Source organism: Gallus gallus, chromosome 4, assembly GCF_016699485.2.
Source record: "Gallus gallus isolate bGalGal1 chromosome 4, bGalGal1.mat.broiler.GRCg7b, whole genome shotgun sequence".
Taxonomy (NCBI): Eukaryota; Metazoa; Chordata; class Aves; order Galliformes; family Phasianidae; genus Gallus; species Gallus gallus.
Genome location: NC_052535.1, coordinates 39,903,700 through 39,922,065, shown reverse-complemented (window position 1 = coordinate 39,922,065; position 18,366 = coordinate 39,903,700). Strand labels below are relative to the sequence as shown.

At 38.0% G+C, this 18,366-nt stretch overlaps 1 protein-coding gene across 16 annotated transcripts in view; it reads left to right on the top strand.

Annotated features, from left to right (window-relative positions):
• TENM3 (teneurin transmembrane protein 3) overlaps nucleotides 1-18,366 on the top strand; it is a 1,287,844-nt gene that overhangs the window by 992,823 nt on the left and 276,655 nt on the right. The window contains exon 2 of one of the 16 annotated variants that reach the window (XM_046940109.1): nucleotides 1,974-2,023. The exons of the other annotated variants lie outside the window; for them this stretch is intronic. The gene's annotated coding sequence lies outside the window, so the exon portion shown is untranslated. The remainder of the gene's footprint in view (nucleotides 1-1,973; nucleotides 2,024-18,366) is intronic. 16 annotated transcript variants of the gene reach the window in all.

Here is an 18,366-nt window from a genome sequence, read left to right as displayed (position 1 = left end):
CATAAGCCACTCTCGTTGGAGTTAACGGTACCATTCATGATGATGAGAACTGTGACTTGTCCTACAGGCTTACAAATTTAGGATTAACTATTTGCTGAATGTAATTAAGGTTTTCTTTCTCATCAGTTAGGTAATAACAAGCTTGGCATCAAAATGCAATTTCCTTTCCTTCCTTTCAGTTTGTTGGGTATGTTTGCTCTTGTGAAATAGGTGTAGATTACACTTCTAAGGCAAAACTCTAGGTTCTGTTGCATAATTACAATGAATGAGAGGAAACAATCTGTTGAAGATACTCAGTTTTATTCCTGGAGGTCTCAAGTGTGTTTCTAAGATCCTACCAAGGCTGTCTGAGCTGTTGTGTCATATTGGCTGGATTAAAATTTTCTTTAAAAAACAAAAACAAACAAAAAAAAAACACAAAACAAACAAACAAACAACAACAACAAAAAACACAAATACAGTTTTAAATGATCACTGCATAGTTATAAATACATTAATAACCTAGTGAATGCCAGCAGATTTTGTATATAGAAAACATCAGAAATGTTTTCCAAACATAAGGTATATAAATTCTCACCTCAGAGGTTCGGATTATTGCTTAGTGTAAATCATTCTAAAAAGAAATATTTTTCTTTGAGCTTATTCAAGTTCTGTATATGACTCTTGGCTTCACATTCATGGAGATTTGTCATGTCAGCCTCTCCGAAGGAGGTCCTGCATCTGTTAATCTGGGCAGCCTACCAGTGTCACGTACAGCATGATGTATCAATTGGAGCACACCAAGCATTTGTGTGCTTCTTGGTCTTCTCCATTCTCATTGCAGCTCTCTTGGAGACAAAAGGAAACAAACAAACAACAAAAAAGAACGTATTACATAGAAATGGATCAGTAAATGGATCAGCATGACATGCATGCTTTTCTGTTTCAAAATGCTGCATCAAGAAATGTGTGGTATTTAATTATTCTGGGAGCTGTGGCGTTCAAATTCAAACAGCCCATCTTTTATATGCATGCCAGTAACTTTTTGTTTTTAGTATGCTCTAAGATCACTAAAGCTTGTATTTTAAAATTGATTAATATTCCAGCAGACTATGAGCAAGAAATTACAGTTAAGTTTCAGATAACCATTGTGTTTCAAAGGTCATATTTTTAAGGTAAATTAGAATTTGCATAATTATTTGAATTATTTTTAAATCCATTAAACTGCTGTCTCTGACTTTATGTGTCATCCAAAAGATGTTAGTCAAAACACAAAGGTTAATAGAGCATGTTATTCCTAAAGTGCAGCTCTTTACAAAATTGTGCTTTCGTTTAGTTTAGTTTTTAGTTGTTGGGGTTTTTTTTAATACATTGCCAGTTTTGTATGCATTTTTGTATTTGTGCAGACTTGAAGCTCAGGCTATGGCAATAGTTGTAACTGAAAAGATTTTAGTCATTTCAGTCTTAAGCAGGCCATTACCACTTTCTATCCCTTTGGCAGCAGTATTGACAGTGTTTCCGAGGGTTAGACCCTGCAGATCAATGTGTGCCGCATAGTTGACCTTACCCACATCCACAAAGAGTAACTAGGTGTACACTTGCGCTGGCACTGGTACATGGAGGTTTATTTTGTTGTTTAGTGAAAGTTTTGCACTGTTGAAGATTTGTTTAAAAAGGAAAAAAATAATATTGGAGGATATTAGGAAGTGATAAAATGGGAAAGAAAAAAGAAAAGAAATGGAGAAAAGAGTATGAGATCGTGGCCTCAGGCAGTCGTTCTGAATTGGTTAGATAAATGATTTGAAACTTGGACCCATTTTTCACAGCTATTGAAAAGCAGATATTGCTAGCAGAACGTCCATTGCTGAGGATTTCTGTGAAGAAAAATTACCATCTGATCTGCAGCTTGGGCACCTGCCTGCTTCCTTTCTCCAACCTCAGCCAATTTCTGAAGACAGCGTTCTTGTGAATCTAATACTGTCTTGTCCTTCCAGAGTGGTGAATTTACTGGCATTCAGATCTCTGAAAACCAAGAAATACATTGGTAAGATATTTGTCAAGACATTTTAAATCTGTTCTCACTAACGCAATACATGTATAACATGTACTTGAACTCTGCATTCTTAAATAATGCACATCTTTCAGGAAAGAGTTAGACGTTTTCATATGCTTAACAACCTCCTTTATGCAAAGGCAAAACTTGGAAGAGCTCTACTGAATAGGAGCTGCTTGCTACCTACTAGGCAAACACTGAAGCTACTTATCAAAACCAGCCACATATCTGATGAATTGAATATTCATCTTACTGCCATACCACCATTTACAGCTTCTTTACTCTTTCCTACAGTATTCCATCTAGCAATTATCTACCCCTCATTAAGCATGCCGATATCTCTTAAATCCTGCTTCGCTGCTAAGAAATTTCATGGCCAGGAAATCCATCTGTTTTATTGTTGATGAAACTCAACTCTGAAGGAATATTTAGTACCTAAACAGGAATATGCATTTTTCTTTGGTTACATGCGTGTGGACAGAAATGCATACGCAAAAGGAGTCGTCCCAATTTTCTGCAGTGTTGTCATACATTTTCTGCCTCTGTGCCAATATTTAGCTTGTTATATTATGGTTGCACATCTGTGGACATATTTCAGCAAATCTTCCAAGTGTTAACAGTTAATGCAATTGAGAATTCCATTGATTCTTCTTTTGGCTAGTAGTACCCATAAGAGGGAACCGCTAGGCTGACCTTTTCCAATAACATTTTTGGATCTTCTGGATTTCAGAGGTACAAGTGTGTCTTAACTTGTGGCTGAAACTCCAAAGATCCATCCAAGTGAAGCTCATATTACGTTTATGTGATGGAATAGACATCAGGACAGATGATAATACTCTGCATACATCCAACAAAATCTTCTGATGCACAGGAACTGTAGGCTTAACAGCAGCTTACAGTAATTAGACTTTGGTTCTGCAAAGAAAACAAATCTAAAAAGGGAATTTCAAAGAATTCAGTCTTGGCTATCAAGGCTATAAATCATTCTAATGTTGAGAAATGTTGAAAGAGGGGTTTAAAGACCATCTAGCATAGCTCAGAATTTCTTAAGAGATCTGAATTTCAGGAGAAAAAAAAAAAACAAAACACAGAAAATGGAAGCAAGGTCAGAATCCTCAGGAGGATTTTACAAAGACACAACTGAAGAGAGAGTCTGAGAGAGCAGGGGTTGTTCAGCCTGCAAAAGAGAAGATTTTGGGACAACATCATTGCAGCCTTCCAGTTCTTAGGGGAGTCTATAGGAAAGATGGAGAGGACTCTTTGTCAGCGGGAGTAGTGACAGGAAAAGAGGCTGTAAAGAAAAAGAGGGGAATTTTCAATTAGTTACGAGGAAGAAATACTTTACTCAGAGGATGGTGAGGCGCTGGCAGGGGCTGCCCAGATGCCTGGAACTGTTCAAGGCCAGGTTGGATGGGGCCCTGAGCAACATGGTCTAGTGGAAGATGTCCATACAATGAGATTGAAACTGGATGATCTTTAAGGTCCCTTCTGACTCAAACCATTCTATAATTCTATGATTCAATTATAAGATATAGGCAATAAAGTGAAGATGCTCTCCTTTTCTTGGCATTCATGTTTGTGTACACTGTTGCCTTCTACAAAGAGTTAATTTATTATTCAGCAATACAGGAAGACTGGTAATATATTATTCATAAGCTTTCTTGTTTTTGTTTCAGCATTTGCTCAGAGAGTAACTGATCATGTTGTTAACATTTGTACGATTAAATAAAGGATTAGAGGTTACCTAAGTAAAAAAAAAATTGTCCTGCATGTATAAAGCACTCATAGCCTCTGGGCTTCTTATGACTCATGTCTGAGGCGTCGGTGAGGAGGGGTATGGTTCCAGAAGGCAAAAATGAAAAAAAAAATAGAAAGGACAACTCTAGAAGGGGCAAAGGGAAGGAGAAGGAGCTGTTCTAATCAGTTAGCCAGGTAACATCCTAAAAGAACAAAAAAGCTTTAGAAGTTTATGCTTTGTAACAATAAACATGTGTTTGTGTGGAATTAAGTCTTGTCAGCTGCTTGAGCACTTGATACTGATTCCCTTCTGTGGTAGTGAAAGCCCTCCTTGGTAATGGAGCAGATTCTAGCATAATAGGTGTTTGATATTAGGAAGGCTTTTGACCTTGTCTCAGTCTTGACATACTCCTGAACAGAGGCACATGGTCTAGGTTCATCTATTGCAAGATGAATGTAGAAATTATTGGAAAAATGCATGAAGAATAATTAATACTATTTTATGAGCTGGCAAGCTGAATCAAGTAGTGCTCCACATACTGTGCCATAGATTTTCTTAATGGCTTGGATAATACAAACTGAACGTTGTAACCTGGAAAAAATCACCTACTAGTACAGGGTGAAAGCTGGAAAATATGATTCCGTATGATGAAATATAGTTCAGTAAATACAAGTGCTGAGACTTATATTTACATGAGAATAATCAGTTACCAAAATGTGAGAAAGTCACGTGGCTGGATCACAGTCCTTCAGAAAATGATAGAATAATTCAGTTTAGAAGGATATTTTAGGTCATACGGTCCAACCATCTGCTCAGAGCTGGACTAACATTAATTTAGATGATGTTGCTTGAGGCCTTATTCAGTTGAGTTTTGAAAATTTCCAAGAGAGGTTTCTACATAATTTCTGGACAGTTGTTCCCATGCTTTGCCAGCTTCTTCGTGATTTTTTTTTTCCTTTATATCTAATCAGAATTTTATTTGCTGTAGCTGTAATCACTGCTCTAGGTCATGGAACAGCAAAGTTATATTTCTACTTTTTAACTTCCCCAGGTTGAACAAACCCTGTGCTCTCAGCTTCTCCTTGGGTTGTATGGTTCATCACTCTGGTCGTTTTGGTTAGCCTCTGCTGAAGTCATGCCAGTTTGTTAGTGTCATATGAATACTAGGAAGCCCCAGAGTAGAAAATGTATTCCAGTTGTGGTCTTCTACTCACTTCCAAGAGCTGGCTGGTATTCTGAAGGCAGCCTGCCATGGGGGGTTAGTTGTTATTGTTGCAAGGGCACGCTGCTGACTCCTGCTCAACTTCTTGTTCAGGTTGGCTCCCCAGGTCCTTTACTACAAAGCTGCTTTCCAGCAGATTCACACCTAGTACTGTAAGATGAGGTTATTCTGCCTTTGGAATTCATGAGCTTCTTTTTTGCCCCTTCTCACGGCCTGTTGAGATCCCTCTGAAAGACAGTCTTGCCCTGCAGCGTGTTGATCACGCTCTGCAACTTGGCACCATCCACAAACTTTCTGAGGGCACATTTCATCCTATTCATTCTCAACGTGTTAAATGTAATACAAACATAAAACAGCGTCAGCCCCAGTATTAGCCCCTGAAGAAGGCAGTTATTTAATGCTAGCAGTTTGTCTTCGAGCTACTGAGTGCTATTCTTTCTGCCTGATTATCCAAACAGTTTTCTGTATGCTGCACTTGTAACCTGTCTGTCCAATTCATCACTCTCCAGCTCAACTATCAGGATGCCATAGTAGACAATGCTGAAAACCTTGCTACAGTCAAGAGAAAACGTCATCTACTTCTGTCCCTTTACCTGCTGAGACAGATCATAGGCTGCAGTTGAGTTGTTTGGGAATGATCTTCTTTTGGTAAATCCATGCTGGCTGTTATCAAGCATCTCCTTCTCCTGAATCCCTGGAAGGATAATTTCAGCAGTATTTGTTCAGTAATTGTCCCTGGGGAGCAGGGGTGACGGCCTCTACCTGCTCACATACTCCTTACACTTCTTGAAGATGAAATGACTTCTGCCTTCCAAAAAATCATCAGGAACCTCCTCCCATTGCCATGACACTCCAAGGACTCTGTGTCATTAATTGGCTCTGTCAGCACCCACACACACCTTCCATCTGGTCCCCTGGCCTTGTGAATGCCCAGCTGGAGTAACTGGTACTAACAGTTCTTCCTCTGCCCCAGTGTTTCTCAGCTGGGATTTGAGCCACTGAATTTCCTGTCCCCAGACCTGCGTGCCTAGGAAGCGTTTCTGCGTTTCTCCCATGTAGCCAGGTTAGAGTCAAGTGTAAACATTTGTCGGCAATGTTTTCTGTGACACGTGAAGGTTTCTTCCACAACCTCATAGCATGTCATTTATATGCTGTGCAGCTGAAGTAATCCTACTTCTGCACTCAGCAATGCCAAGACAGAAATGCTGCATCTCTGTGACTGGCATTGGCACTGCCTTTTGAAGGAAATGCCAGCCAACAAGAAGCCTAGGGAAAGGTTTACAAGAATGGTCTGGAGTTTTACAGACTACACTAGAAAAGGTTGGGAGAATTCAGAATGTTTTGCCTAGCCTGTTCTGATTGGATATCGATGCTATTATAAAGGTGTATGGTAAATAGGCCCAGAAGCAAATGATGCAAGTAGTGGAAAGAAGTTAGCTCAGACAATGTAGCTCCAAGGAGAATTCAGTGAAAGAGATTGCTGAGGACCGTGCAAATATTTCATCATCTAAAATATTTTCCAAAACGTTTTCAAATTGGTTTTGGTCAGCTTGTCAGCACAGTTCCTGTCTGTCCTGCTTTGTGGGAGAGGATGAACAGAAGAACTTGTTCAGCTTCCCTCAGGTTTTATTTTCTGTAAGTCAAGCGTATTATCATTTGACCCAAAAATTGCTCAGCAGGAAATGGGTTTAGAAAACAAAGGCTATAAGAAAGTAGCTCTGAGTTTGTTATAATATTAATATCCTAATTGTTCTTCAAATTGTAAATAGTTAAGTTCTGGTAGATTCATTTTAAGCTTTCTTTACAAGTATTGCTGTTAGTACCCCTAAACAAAATGTGTTCTGGATGTGCTTACACAAGAAAATCTGAAAGAGAAAACAGTTCTTTTTCATTTGAGTCGTAAGTGTGTTAATTGTGAGGTAGCCATGAAAGCAAAGCATGCTTTGCACATCTATAAACTGATGATCTCTGCTGTTTTGATTTGGAATGTTGTTTTGATGTCCTTGAAAAAAATCACAGTGGTAGCAGTAAATTGTTTTAATTAATGAATTAGAGAGCAACAGGATTGCTGAATCAGGTTTATTGATGTAATTACCATTGGAATAAAAAGGAGGAAAAACAAACTTGTCAGAGCTGTTAGATTGTTTCGTCTACTGTCATTTGAAAGCGACTTTCTCTGCAACTGCTTCCTTCATCTCTTCTTCTTTACATGGATATAAGCGTACATGTATGTATACATACGCACATACTGATATAAACTTATATGTGTGTTTATATAATCATTGGGTCAAACTAAAGTAATGGTATGAAGTCTAAATAATAGCTCTTCATGGAGAGTAGGCATTCATATTCAGTTGTTTATGAGGCCTTGTGATTTTGATTTGAAAAAAGATTTTAATTGCGTTTTCTTGAAGAACTAAATATAATGTCATTGAGAAATAATCTAACAGTGACTTTGTCTTTAAAGTAAATGCAGGCTGTACTACTGTCAGAAAATCAACAGCAGTCCTAGGTTACTGTCTTTGTATGGTGCTCAAATATTACATAGAGAAATTAAGGAGACTTGAAGTTGTTAAGATTTTTTTTTTATATATATAAATGGCCTTAAATGCTTTTGAAACAGACAACTCTTTAAAAACTAACTGTTATTAAGCCACATGTAGATGTATTTTGTTACCTTCTGGGTGAAAAGTTCTATTCATTTCAGATGACAGTTCAGCTTGAAGTCAAATACCATGTAAAATTTGGAAATGAATTCCTTCTACAATTATTAAAACAATGTATCTGTTGAACCTGTTAGAACTTTTATTTATATAATCTGCCCAATTTGTTGGCAAAATTTAAGATTTTTTTTCTCAGTTCACGTTAGAAGAAGATGCAATTCCAAACCTTCAGGAAAGGAAGTGTTTGCTAAGAAGCAGTAATGTTTGTTATTTTTTTCCCCCACTCATTGAGAACAGCACTTTCATAGTAAATTATATAAGTTTTGTGTCTAGTTGGCTGTTGTTTTCACTTGTACATTATAGAGAAGTGTGTTATTGGCACAGTGACATCAAGGAGAATCATTTTCTCTCCCTTCACATTCGGAACCTTTCAGTGGAAGAGCCTTCAGTGCCTGCTGCACACATTACGTGTTGGGCCAGGATTCCGCACGATACTTGGGAATTTGCAAAATACTTACCAAGATCTTGTTTTAATTCTTTATTGTTTGATTTCCTAGTTGTATGAGAATTAGGAAAGGTAAGGAGAACAGTGTGAATCAATTACAGATTAACTTTTGAATACACAAATGGTTAACAGATGTGTCTTACATCCTCAGTGAGAGCATCCACAATGGTTAGCAGTTTTCTTAGGGTTGGAGGCTCTGTGCAGCTGTTGTCTGAGCTCGCCCTTGGGTACTGTGGCTGCCGAGTAGGTACATCTGAGACAAAATGAGTCTTTCCACCTCTGGAACAACTGACTCAGGAAGATGTTATGTGCTGTCAGGCTACTACAGAGTAAAGTCAACAGGCTGACTGCTCTGGGTGACTGTATTGTGATCGCTGTCTACCCTTTGGGGTAAAATAGATGTGTAAACATGCATATGTGTGCATATTATCCTTACAAGATCTTTTCTAACGCAGTTTTGTTTTTACAGCTTATACATATTTTTTTTGTACAGATTAATCATAGAGGGGGAAAGGCAGGTTTATTCTTCTTCAGATGATCTAGGAACTTCAAAGCATGTCCATAATGAATCTGTATGCAGTCATGAACACAGGCAAAGGAAAGTTATTCTGATGTTATTCTGATGTTATGCACTCCGCCACTGACCTACCATATGCTGAAGAAAGAAGTTCTTTCATAAATGCAATGCTCCTGTAAACTGTTTTATAGTTATAAATCAAATGTTATATTGTTTCTAATGATGTACTGCAGGGTCTCAATCTGCACCCGGGACAGACAGTTTGAAGAAGAATTTCTTACAAAACTTGAATTTCTTTTTGCAGTGGGTTTCACTGAACTAAACTGTGCAGTTTGTTGAAAAATAGCAGAAATTAGATGCTCAAGATCCTTTTTGGCAAAAGCAAGTTATTAGAGGACATTCGAGTTGTCTTTTCTGCTTGCTATTGCAGAACATTATTTAATGAGTCAAAATATTTTACCATCTTTGAAAGTCTTTTATATATTCAAAACTTTGAAGGTACCTACCTCAAAATGACTTGGAAGAGAATGGTCTCTGTCATCAGTATGTGACTGAAGGGATGGTATCCAGTCACCTTCTGTACATAGTTGACTAGAATTGTTCAAGCCACTAAGTTCTCATATGCATGATCACTGTATGTTCTGAAAGGAGATTTATTTAAAATTGGTTAAAAGCTGCACTCAGTGGGGAATTCTGTTGCTCGTTCCCTTAACTACTTTAGCTGCAGAGAACGTATGATGTCTTTTTCATTAACTGACTTTGCTGCTTGTTTGCTTTCAGTGGAGTTGTAGGAGATTTTTATATTGTTTTGTAAACTCAATATTGCTGGATCCTGACTGCTTATGGCAATTGAGATGAGATTAGATGCTTTTGTTAACAGGCCCCAGACTTTAAATTTATAGGGACTAGGCACCATCTGCTCTCAATTAAAGGTCTTGAGGTCTGAAATTAATTCCTTTCAGTGGTCCATTAGACTCAATCTTTTGACCTGAAGTCATGATAAGACTATATTAGCCTCTCGAGCCTTGGAAAAGTGAGGAGTTCATGCAGGGACAGTACTAGATATTCCTTTTAGTCCTTGTATCAGTGTAGTTAGAAGGGAGAAAACAATGATTTTTTCCATTTTATAGTTTGAAATTTTTGGAAAGTACCCTACAGCTCAAATCCTCACAAGTTGTAACAGGACTGGTGCTCCTAAATCATTTAAGTGCTATTAAAAATGCTTCCCATAAAAATCAAATTAATAAGAGAACGTTGACTAAGTTTGTAGGAAGACTTGTTGTAAAAGTGGCTAAAGAAATCTGTTGTTCCCAGACTCTTATTTGCCCCACAGACAAGCTATGTTTTGCCTCAGCTGTTTTTCATTGATTCTGCTTGGAGCTGCAAAATCATGGGGGATTTAGCAGAAATCCTCATCCTAGACTTATTCCCTGAGTGCTTTTGTGGAATTTATATATCTTGTGGTGTGGAGAAGTTGCAGGAAATAAATGGATGGACGGACAAATGGGTTCACATTTTTGTGGCTGTAACTCTTTTTGCCCACTCTCATTTCCTTTCTGTTTTAACTCAAAATTGAGATTTGCTCTGTAAAAATACAGCAGGAAATGTGATGAACTGGGGAGAACGTATAGAAACAAGCTTATTTGTTCCTATAGAAAAGCTCAAAGACACCAAATAACTTAGCTGGTTGTTTAAATTTCATGTCAGTACTTCATAAACATAAAAATAAATTTTGAAGGCTTCAGGATCTGGTGGGTCCTCAGCAGACATTGGTTTAATGCATACGGTGCTAGTAATTTTCTGAACGACAGTTTGCAAGAATACTGATTTTGAGATAGAAGTCTTTTTGATGGGTAAGAGTATTCCTATTTTACCCCCAAATGCAATTTATTAGACTGTTTTTGGGATGTGCTGGTCACTAGGTTATGAGCAGAAGCGAGCAGGGAGAGAGTTCACATGCCTGCTTTTATTCATATCTAACAACCTCCATGACATAAAAATGCAGCGGTGTTGACTTCATACGGGAAGTGAACAAAGTCAAAGTGACTGCCAGCTCAGCGTAGATGGAATGAGTTACGACTGTTCCACCTCTCTGTTGCTTGTTGGCGACCTGTCAGCCAGAGGTTAAACCTGGGAGCTCAGTCTTTTATTACTCTTTCTCAATATTTTCCTTACGTTCACCGAACTGTCTATCTAGCTCATAAATTTCTCATTCATGGGGCAGTGAGGATGCTTATCCAGTCTCAGTGCTTCTGAGGTTTACACCTTCAAGGCTGACTTTAATGCCATCTCCTTCTGCCATCTTGATGCTGCCGAGGCAGTTTTATGTAGTTGTGTCACTCCTCTGTTGTTTTTTAGGTTGCCAGAAGATGGCCATGCCTGCCAGCTGAGCCCTCTAACTGTTAGCTGAAGTACTGGCTGAAAAAGGCTGAATTACTCTTTTTTCATGGCCATGGAGAAAAAAAAAAAAAAAAAGGTCCTTTTGTTATTTAGTGGTTACAATCGTTATTCCCCACAAGGTCATGTTTCAGACAAGCTGTTGTCTTTAGACATAGTACGTTGTCTTTAAAAAGAGATTCACTGCCATCTACATATAGCCATATAATGGCTTTTAAATTGGCTTCATAAACAACTGGGTAAGAAAAATACTTCTTTCCATTGCTGCATGCAATTAATAGCTCATAAGATTAAGTGACTTGGGAGATCCCTGCTTTTTAACATCACCTAAATTAGAATAATACCGGAGTCCCCATGATCCTAGGCATTATTTCTGAAGGATGCCTAGATGGCTCTGCAATCTGGTGACACAGCCATACATGCAGAAATGCAGTTTTAGTTGTTACAGATACCCAACTATATTTTTGAAAAAATACATTAGAACTCTTTGTTTCTATGTGGTTGTTTTTTGTACTGTTTTTTTCTTGATCTTATAAATCAGATTAAGCTGTTAATTGAATTTAACCATAAGATGCTGAATTGTCCACATTAAATGCATTAATAACATCCTCCTTAACCCGTGAATCATCTTTGCACTTCCAAGACTCAGTGAACAAATTTGAACAGCTGTAACAATATTGAAAATACAGAAACAAAGTCCACATGCTGCTACTTAGCACATTGCTCTGAAAAAATAAAGCACCAATTCATTTCTTCCTTGTTTTCTTACAAGTTATTTGTTCTGTGCAATATCAATGATATTGCTTTTTTGAAAAGCTGATCAGCTTACCTTAGATTAGAGTGGATTTTTTTCTTCTCCCATCACCTCTAAAGAAGTGAATGTTTCATCCTTTTTTTTTTTTTTTTTTTTTTTTTGTAGGTATTTCCAAGTTATGAAAAAAATGCTAAGGAGTATTCTGATAAATTGTTGCTTTAAAAAAGAATCTGCTGTAATACACTTTTGCTGCAGCTGGAGAGTTAATTGAACTCAAAAGATTTCGGGTTTGTTTTCAGTGAGAAAATATCTGTGCTCAGTAAATACGAGACAGTGTCACTTGGGGAACTGGATTACATGGTTTTGTGCTGATTCTGGTTGTGCCAGAATTCATAATATGAATTTGAATTAATCATTTAGCTGACATGGTACTGTGAATTATCTCAAAATCCAGTTTTGAATGTAATTTAAAACAGATCAGATTCAGAAGAGAGTGCGCTAAAAGGTAGGGAAGAAAAATATTGCAGTCGCATCCAAAAGAAAAATGCTTTCTGAATGTTTATTCTCATACTCTGGTTTTACTTGTATGGAACTATGATTCTCCTAGCCAGAAAGATGTTAAAAAAGACCCTGTAGCATATTTTTTCTCCAAATAAGTGACATTCCTACACTGCCTTTAAAATGAATAAACCCACCTGCTCCAAAGATGCAACCACCACCTTTTCTACCATTGTGGTCTTACTTTGCTTGTTAAATCAAGCCTGACCTAATCTTCTCTGTGTTGTTTTTGTGTCTGTATTACCTCAGGCTGTGCTCTCATCAGACTTCACTAGCTAAGTGGACTTGAGTTTTGGATAGTCTGTGGAAATAATCAAGGAAAATGTACCATACTCCTGGATGTGATGATAATGGTTCATTATGTCCATTAAATTTAGTACCAAATCAGTGCTGAGTACTCTGCTGTGAGTTAAGGTTAGATTCAGTGTCCTGATCACTTGCAATTACTCAAGCATAAGTGTTAGCTCAGCTAAACTCCAATCCCAGTGACTTTTGTTCTGCTTATCATTTTGTTCTGAGCTTTACATGTGGCAAGCCTTCAAAGTCTTTGCTTTGAAGTCAGAGATTCTGCAGTGAAATCCTGATTTGGTCACTAACTTGCTGTCTCTGCATTTGCACATTACTTCCTCTTTCTGAATTTGTCTTTTTTTTTTTCTACTTATAAATGGACACAATAATGCTTTCTAGTGCTACCTTTTTAACCTTCTTGAACAAAAGGATTTGAAAAAGGATTTGTATCATTTTTTATAAATGCACATATATATAAATACAGATGTATGTGTATATAAATTAAAATACATGTGCAGTAGTTTTTAAAAAGGTGGAACCTTTATAAATTTGGAAGGGTTTTTGAATTCTGTAAGTAATATAAATGAGTTATTATCAAAATTAAAAAATATATATCTAGATTTTCCTTTTTATTTTGAGATTGTGGTAAAACTACTGAACAAATTGTAAGCGACATTTGAATGCTTACTTTTGTGTGTTTTGTATAAATGGAAGTCGTTTTCTGTGTTCTTTGAGCATCTGTCAAAGTGCTATTACTGTAAATGTGTTCTTTATCTATTTGTAGAAGAGCAAAAAAGCAGAGATGTCACTGCCCTTTCTTTGGTTACATGCCACCTCCCATCATAGCAGGGTACAGCTAAACTAATTTTCCCGTGCAAGCTGTGGCTAAATTGCTAGTAACTTTCTGGATTGATTCTTTTGATTTCATCAGTGCTTTTAGATCAAGTACTGACATTTTTCACACTTTTATGTCATACTGTTTTTGTTTTCCCTTATCTCTTGTTCAGTACTCTTCAACCTGAGGCTTCAAATTCTACCCATTCAGTTTCAGACTAATTTCCTTTTTAAAACAAAAGTGCACAAATGTCTCTGCCTCCTGTTCTGCTGAGTTGCACATACTGCTCACTGTGCTTGTTGCTTTCCTACAGGACACACAGAATATGAGAGAGAAGAGATGAAACCAACCCTCCGAAACTGTCTGTACTGTTCTCATAAGATCCAAATGGCCTTTCCTCTCTTCTTCTTCATTCCACTAAAATCATGGGAACTATTTGTCTTTGGATAGACAAACCGGACTTCATTCTTGCACAAAATGAATGTGCTAGGGTGTGGACTGATTCTTGAAAACAACTGATTCTTGAAAATGGAAGCAGATGCTTAAATTTTTGCCATTGCAGAAGGATGCTAGGAGGGACCACACTCAACCTAGCATCAGAGGTTCTGGATGGAGCTTTACTCCTTTTTTGTATGTTTGAAGTTAAAGAAGATGTCTCTGATTTCCAGCAGTGACAGCCCAGCGCAGCTTGCTTCTTACCAGCCTTGTAGGACTGGGTTAGTTGCAATAGCAGCTGACACCAGAGCACCTAACATTACAAGTGCTGGTTGTGCACGTATCGCTGCTGGTTCTAGATATTTGCTTCCCCTCCTGGATTTAGATTTTCTGTGTGAGAATTAGCAAATCTCTGCCCAGGTTTGACATTCAATATTGAAAGAAAGAAAGAGGAAGGAAAGTGAGGTCTGACAGCACAGGTCAGAGCCCTGTCTGCTTAGGGCGTTGCATTTTGGAGCTGCTTTGCTCTCTCTTGGAGCACTCTGATGCCATGCTAAGTATGATGTCTTCCGCATTGTATTTTCTTGTAGATGCTTTCCCTGCCTCTCCACAGAGAGAGTCTGTTGTAACCTCATTTTTTTGTTTAGGATCCACAGATGATGACACAGCAGACTAAAAGCGAAAATGTCTGTGTTCATATTATCTCCTCATTCTGAAATGTAGGTTGATTTCAGCTTGTCAGATTGCTTACATTTGAGAAGATTCAGGAAAATCCATAGCATTCTTGTTAGCCTTTTTCATTTCAGAGCTCCCGGACTCATCTGCTGCTCAACTTTTTAACTTGCAAGTCATTGGGCTGCCTTCTGAACCTTCAAGCAGTATTCTGTTTTAGAGTTACTGCATGTAACATAGCAATAAAAAGAGTCTGGGGAGCAAAGTACTGTAAGATATCTGCCAGTTGTGTGAGAGCGATTGAGGAGGGACCAAATCCCTCCTCAATCCCTCCTTGACTGATACCTAGAGTTCACAGAAAGCCTGCAGCGCCAATGAAGATATCATGAGAGGAGCAGTGTATCAGCTCACACTATTCTAGATGGCAGTTTGGTGGAGTTGTGATGAACTGTGGATCATCCAGCACTGTCAGGAGATAATAAAATCTAACCTTATCAGGGCAGAATGTAGATGGTTGGAGATCTTAAATCGTACGTGCATATCAGAGGTTCCTTTCAAGACTTCCCTCAGAGCAACTGCAGGTTTGGCTGGAGTTTGTGTCCTGCCCTCCCAGTAACCTCCTGAACAAAAGGATCAGGCTACTCTTACTGGATAAGATTTGACCTCATGGCTGGAGCCTGTGAAAGTGTGGAAATTCTTTGCTTGCTTCTTTACTGTGTCTGTTTGCTTCAAATACACCATTCGCAATTCCTGGAGTTGAAATTTGTCATGCTGACCAACACGATGTTGTTCTGTTTTGTTTTTGTGCCAGACACCAGAGAACAAGTCCTAAAAAACAGCACGCTTGAAAGCTAGAAGCATGTGGCATTCATTCATCTCCATCTCTGACGGGAAGGAGTCTGTCTTGCAAGGCGATCTTATCACCTGAGCTCCATTTCCATGGGCTCTGCATTGATATGGCATTTTCAGAGCAGGATGACTTAGGAGAGGCCGATGAAGGAGTTTTTGTGAGCAGTGTTAGGGAGGGACCTATCTGTGAAGGATTTATTTGCTACAGAAAAGAATACAACATTCAGAATTTGTACTTGCAGATTATTGCCAGATATCTTTATTTTTTTGTTCTTCCTATGCTCATTTCTGTGGTTTTTTGATTGCCAGGGGTGTGCTTGGGCTTAGCTGGGGCAAGGCTACCGTCAGGGTTCTTTATTGTTCAAGCAGACTTCAAATGCTAGATCTGTTACCAGTCATCCTGTGTGCAATCACTTGTCTTAGGCAAGGCATATCTTAGAGAGCCAAGCTCCCATCTGATCCAGCCACTGAGGCTGGACTCGAGTATTAGTGCACTAGAAATTACTTGACTGTACATTGCAGATTCAGAGAATCTTTTAACAAAGCAGAAAGCATCATGGCTTCTTCCTTAAAGTGAAAGACTCATACAAGTGAGATTCGGGCTATTTGGATTCAAAGGGAGTTTCAGCAGCACAGAGCCTAGTCAGGTAGGACCAAGTTTCTTTGGTCTGTCCAGTCTTTGTAGCAGTATTTGGTAGTGGAACTCCAGGACAATCTTGTGTTTTCTTCCACTTAATGACTACAGAAATTCTTTATTAGTCCCTCTCAAACATTACAATTACCTTTTTATAATATTATGCATGTATTCAGTACTTTTTATATTTTTTCCAGTAATATTTGAGGTTAAGTTAAATATGAGAACAACCGACTTTTTTATTCCACTTCAAAACAAGTAAGGGACCCAACAAGACACTTCTCTCCCTTATAAAATAGAATTAAAATCAGCAAGTATGTATCTAGATTTGAAATATGTCAGTTTAAAACCATTGTGCTGAAGAGTTTGCAGCTTGAAGTCTTAAAGTAGGCAATAGAATGTGAAAAGGCTAAGCAAACTGCTGAGTAAATTCATTCAGAAACTAAATGATTCAATATCATGCAGTATATGTTGTCAAAGCATCAATTAGTATCTAGTTACTCTTCTTGGGAGCATTTTGTGCAATTGCTATAACCTGAATATTGAGAACTAGATTATTCAATCTTACTTCAAACTGATCAGTGATATCTGCAGAAATGGGATAAGCATATCTCCAAGCTCCTGGCTTTTCTTAAATTGAACAAGAATATTCACATATGTAAATGTAAGTTTTCGACAGAACGTGTAAGGCCTTTAAGACTTTAATGTTTGTACAATAGCATGCTTCATTGCAACGCAAATATGGACTTTAAAGTAGAGTGCTGGGCTTTAAAATTGTTATCTTATATTTTTATTCTATCAAACCAATAAAATTTATCTTGTGGTCTTCTGGAACTATAGTCACAGGTCATGCAATTGTATTTAAAGAACTTTAGATGAAAACCTTTATAGAATGCATTTCAATATGTCTATGGATATATTAAAAACTTAATATCAAAGAATACATCAAGGAGTAAAAAAGTTACTAAAGCACTCCCCTGTGCTGCGATTAATTTGTATATTATCAAGGTCTTTATTATGAATGCAGTTCTTAATGTAGGTCTGTAATAAACAGAGTGTAATTGAATTTTCAATATTTTGCCACTAGGGAGTAATTTTCTTACAAGACCTCTGCTCCATCTTCTGGCTAATTGTCAGCAGTTACTCAGTATTACTGCATTAATGTCACCAAACAGTGAAAACAGAGCCTACCTGTTTCCCGTATGTACAGGGATGTGTAATTCCTGTTCTCATCTATTTACTGGCTCTGGGCTGTGTGCCTCATGGCTTGACCTTTTTTAACAGCATGAAGATTTTTGAAAATATGACTGTGGACATGAGCATAAACTTGGGTTTGTATGAGGTTTCAGTCAATCTGAGTATTCCATATGATGAAAACAGAGACAACCACAGTATTAGGATTTTCAGATGCGTTAGTAGTGGGAGCATTTTATGTAATCCATAAGTGATTGAATATTTTGTTTTACTTCTTAGAAAATGATGTCATATCTTTGGGAAGTTCACTTCACACCCATTGCTGTTCATTTCCATTACATGGTGCGCTACCAGCACATATAACCAGAATAGAATAATAGACTGCTGTATGTGCAGGGGCGTGTTATCAGTTAAACATCTGAAGTTTTACGAGGACCTTGGTTCCACACGTGATCATTTTCTGCATAGATGTTTTGAATGCTTGGAGTATTTTTGCTAGGTTTCTAGCAGTACCAAACTAGGAGGAGCTGCAAATGCTGTGCTGGATGAGATTAGTATTACAGTCTCAATATGTTGCAGCGGTTCACAGTGCAAATGAACCAAATACTCATTTTCTGAAGGGAGAGAAAGCAATTTGTTGGGGTGTGGAAGCGTATGTGAAGTATGAAATACTCAGAAAATAATTCCTTCACATTTCTCTGTGCTTGTGGGGCCTCACCTACTGGGTTGGTGGTACTGTCCACCACCAGGATTCACAAATGAGCCATGTTTTGGACCGAGGCCACTGGGGAGAAAGCACCAATATTACTGAATTCAGAAGTGGAGAGTATATCCTCTGAAGTAACAGCTGCAGAACTGGTTTGTTTGTTTGTTTGTTTTCTCTAAAGCAGTAAAAATGAGGGAAAGACCTCATATATGTTTTCAAATGCAAAACTGATGGTAGGAAGCAGGGAACGAGTTTGAGGGTTATTCTGTCAGTAGGTCAGGAAGTAATGTGCTAATTGCTTCAAGGAAGATACTGTTCTTGGCATCAGGGGAGCTGAGTGCTGGTAGAGATGTCTTGGGAAGGCTGT